This window comes from Oratosquilla oratoria, chromosome 14 (assembly GCF_046742065.1).
Source record: "Oratosquilla oratoria isolate Oo_2021 chromosome 14, ASM4674206v1, whole genome shotgun sequence".
Classification (NCBI taxonomy): domain Eukaryota; kingdom Metazoa; phylum Arthropoda; class Malacostraca; order Stomatopoda; family Squillidae; genus Oratosquilla; species Oratosquilla oratoria.
The window spans coordinates 36,172,535-36,177,534 of record NC_134790.1 but is presented as its reverse complement, the minus strand read 5'-3'; positions in this window follow the sequence as shown (position 1 = coordinate 36,177,534).

The following is a 5,000-nucleotide window of genomic DNA, read 5'->3' as shown; positions in this document are numbered from 1 at the left end:
ATTTATTTATTTATTTATCTATGAAGGAATGGCGGCGGCGGAGGTGGTGGGATGGAGGTAGAGACACTTTATTATTATCATTATTTATTTATTTATTTATTTATTTATCTATTTTAGACCAAGAGACGTCGAGATATCTTTTTTTTCCCTATTTTTTTTTAATGGAATTTTGTATTCTTCCTTTTTTCTATGTTGATTTATCTCCTTATGGTATTTTCATTTGTTTTCTTTACATTTATTGATTAATTCTGTAAAACATACTTGTTGCTGATATTCTATATACAGTATATAACATAATATCTTATTTTTTAACCTTCTGGTGGTGTTCTTAATCCATTAGCTTGTTGACAAACACAGAAATTCTATTTTTAATTAGATACAGTAACTGACAATTTATACCTCTACCATATACCAAGCAAATATTTTCTGTTGATGCAAAACCCTACCACTCTTATCAATTCATCTCCGTTAATAGTACAGATGTACTTGTACATATGTTTTGAGTACAGAAAGATTGATTTACATGTTTAGTATACTTGTATGTAGTATATTGATTTGTTTCTGAGTATCTCGCTTTCTTTACCATTCTTATTGTATTTTGTATCATTCATTAATTCTTTTATTTCTGTTTATTTAATCCTTTATTTATTTACCTAATTTTTTTTTTCTCGTTCATTGATTGACCACAGCTGTTTTATTTTCCTGGATAAAAATAATGATAAAAATAAGAAGAGGAAAAAAAAGAAGAAGAAGAAGAAGAAGAAAAAGAAAATGAGGAAAAAGAAGAGAAAGAAGAAGAAGAAGAAAAAGAAGAAGAAGAAGAAGGAAAAGAAGAAGGAGAGGAAGAAGAAGAAGAAAAAGAAGAAGAAGAAGATGAAGAAAAAGAAGAGGAAGAAGAAGAAAAAAAAGAAGAAGAAGAGGGCGGTAAGATGTGTCAATTGTCCTGTGTGTTTGGACAAGTAGCCACTGATATCGATTCATCTTGAGTCCCAGGGATAAATAGATGGAGGAAAGATGAATAAATATATAAATAGATAAATACTGTAAATGAGTAAATAGATAATGAATAAAAGAATAAAGAAGATAAATTAATTAATTATTATTAGAATAATGTGTAAATAAATATATAAATGAATAAAGAAATAATGATTTTATTTATTTTAAAAGAAGACATAAATCGTTACAAATTTATGAGTTTTTAATTTTTTACCTATTTATGATAATGATTGATATTCGAGACACGGCTGGTTTGTATACAAAAGGAAAATAAAATAGAATGAAAGAAGAAATTTATAAGAAAAAATATAATAGGAAATATAAAATTCTATCCTTCACCTGATTTTTTTTTTTTTTTTTTTTTTTTAAAGAAAGATGAACGACGAATGGAAATTACTCAGAAATCAACACCAAAAAAGGGAAATAATTATACAAAATTTTAAGTCACGAAAAGCTCAAGATTTTTTTTTTTTTTTTTTTTATAGTCTACTGAAGAGCGTTCGGAATTGTTCACACCTCGTTTATAAAGAGATTCTTGTTAACATCTTTATCTACTTTTATCATTTCATAATAAATTTCACAATTTTTCATATTTTTTATGATTTAACTTGTTTGTTTGTTGTCATATTTTCACTTATTTTTTTCATTCACTTATTTATTTCTTTATTGTACCTTTTCAATTCAATTGAGTTTTTAAACAGATATCTTTTTTTTTTCTCTGAAGACTGTTGTCCATACTGTCCCTAATATGGACGTACAGGCTTTGAGCGCTGCTGGTAGAGTGCATTTTCGTATCACAAATGCATAATTAATCGACCGTAATGCAGATGCCTTGTTTGATCCCCAAAGAAGTGACTTCTTCGTTGAAGCCTTCAGACCAGCGTCGGTATTGTTGACTATTATCTCTCTAAGTGACGCTTACACCAACACTGTCTACTCGCAAACGCTTAATTGAGAAAAACATCTTCTGTTTTCCAGGTTTTGCCGGTTTGTGTGTTTGTTTGTCTGTGTGTTTTATGTTTATGTGGGTGTTTGTGTGGGTGGGTGAGGGCGCTTGTGTATGTGTGCGTGCGAGTGAGTTTGGGTGTATGTGTGTGTGTGTGGGTGCGTGAGTTTGTGTATGCTTGCGTATGTGTGTGTCTGTGTGTGTATGTGTGCATGCGTATGTGAGGTTGTGTGTCTGTGTCTGTGTGTCTGTGTGTGTGTATGTGAGTTTGTGTATGCGTGTGTGTGTGTATGTGTGCGTGCGTGTGTGAGGTTGTGTGTGCATGTGTGTGTAAGTGTGTGCGCACGCGTGAGTCTATGTGTGCCTGTGTGCGTGTGTGTATGTATGTGTGTACGCACCCGTGGTGTGTCCGTACACCCATGCGGCTCTTCCTCTTCTTCCTCCTCTTCTTCCTCCTCCTCCTCCTCCTCTTCCTCCTTCTCCTTCACATCTTTCTCCTCGTCTTCCTTCTTCTTCTGTTTCTTCTCTTCATTTATCACTACAATCGTTATCGGCAACTTCATTTATCTTTTTGTTTACATCGACGAGTATGTATGGATATGGAAATAAGACATCTTGATATATGCATGCAGACACATAGACACAGTGTATGCATATACCTTGTTGTTATATTGGTGTTTGTTTACATGTGCGTGAATGTGTGTGTGTGTGTGTGCAGTTTTATGTACAATAAAATAAATAAGTTTCTGGTCATTGCCATATGTATTCCTAAGATTTTGTATTGTTTACCAAATTTCATTCTGGTGGGTGCATTTGCAATCTTATGTGAAATAATATATATATATATATATATATTATATATATATATATATATATATATATACATACAAAATCCCGTAAATGTGAAGAATAGTACCACCACGTGTCCAGAAGACAAACAATCACGAAAAAGATACAAGGACACTTGCAGTTCCCTTTGCAGAGTATTCCAAGCACCAAGAAGGATTCGAACCGTTGACCTAAGGGTACCAGTCGGGTAAGCTATCGGTTACAACATACACATCCCCAATTAGATGTGACCTGAGTTGACCTTACAAGAAGCAATGCTGTGGGGTCGAGGGGTTGGAGCGGGGGTAGAATCGTGTGGTGTTGTGGACACAGTCCAAGATGCTTAACTCCGTCCACCCCCTCCCCCCTCCCCACATTCCCCTCTCCCCCTCCTCATCTCCCGTCCCAACTTAGCAAGACCAAGATTAAGTCTCGGCCATATTTTGATAAATATCACAACACAGTGAGCCGTTACTGTTGCCCTTGAGAAAGAAGATTGAGAAAGATGTGTGTGTGTGTGTGTGTGTGTGTGTGTGTGTGTGTGTGTGTGTGTGTGTGTGTGTGAGCGTGAGTGTGTGTGGTGTGTCTAAGGTCATAAAGAAAGAATGAGCGAATAATCATGTAACTCAACAAAACTGAAGACCCCAACCAGTTACTCATTATCATTCATGAAGACAGTTTTTCTCCAAATTCGAACGAACTAACTCATACATTGTCCAAGGGATACAAGAACGACCACAAGGTACGTGGCTGACGTACCTCAATATTATTATTATTATTGTCTGTTTGGTTTTTCTCTCTTTTTCTTGCGGTCATGAAGATGTAAGTTTGCGTCGCAGGATTTTGTGGAGACGACATACCCGCACGGCCAAGAGCACTTGTGACGTTCTATCATGAACCACTGAAGAACGTAACAATGTCTCTCTCTCTCTCTCTCTCTCTCTCTCTCTCTCTCTCTCTCTCTCTCTCTCTCTCTCTCTCTCTCTCTCTCTCTCTCCCTCTCTCTCTCTTTCCCTCTCTTTCTCTGGGTGTCTCTCTCTCTCTCTATCTCTCTCTCGCGAATATTAACCTTAATGGACGGGGCGTTTCTCACGGCACAAGACGGAGTGTGAGATCTTGTTCCTTAAATGGTAACTACACTTTTTCGGTATTTATTGTTGTTGTTGGTTTTGTTGGTGGTGTTGCTGCTTTTGTTGTTGTTATTATTATTATAGATTACAAAAGTGAGAATTATTATTATCATCATCATTATTATTATTAATATTACTGTTGTTATTATTATCGATATTATTTTTGTTCATATCATTATCACTATTGTTATTATTATTATTATATATTATTATTATTATTATTATTATTATTATTATTATTATTACTATATTATTATTATTATCATTATTATTATCAGTATTATTATTATTATATTATTATTATTATTATTATTATTATTATTATTATTATTATTATTATTATTATTATTATTATTATTATTATTATTAGTTACTATTATTATTACTATTATTATACATACATATACCAAAGGCTTTTTCCCCCTTACAAGGGAGGTAGCCAAAAAACAAAGGCATAAAAACCATTCCCACCCATTCCATTCCCTACATACTCCACTCCCCTCCACCCTCTTCCCTCCCTCTTATCTTGGCACCTCCTGGATGACGGGTCATCCCTGTATCTTGTCCACTGCCCTGGGTCAGAAGCAGTGTCGCAAGACACAGCACATCCACAGCAAGGCCGCTTCATTAATTCGGCGACCCCCCCTCTCCGTCCCTTCATGCAGAAAAGAAGACGGGGAGAAATCCCTTCCGGCTGCGTCAAATTTTTCTCACACATACTACCTCACCTCATTATTATTATTATTATTATTATTATTATTATTATTATTATTATTATTATTATTATTATTATTATTATTATTATTATTATTATTATTATTATTATTATTATTATTATGAATTTTATTGCTGTTATTATTACTGATTTCATTGTTGTTATTATTATTATCATTATCATTATTGGTATCATTAGCATTATTAGCATTATTGTTATTATCATTATTATTATTATCATAATATTTTTATTAGTAGTATTGTTATTACCATTGCTATTGTTTTAATTATTTTCTATTTATATTCTTCCAGGTTGATGCAACAAGTACCCTTCATCACAAAGGTAAGATGATTTTGTTATTATATTATTATCATTATCATTATCA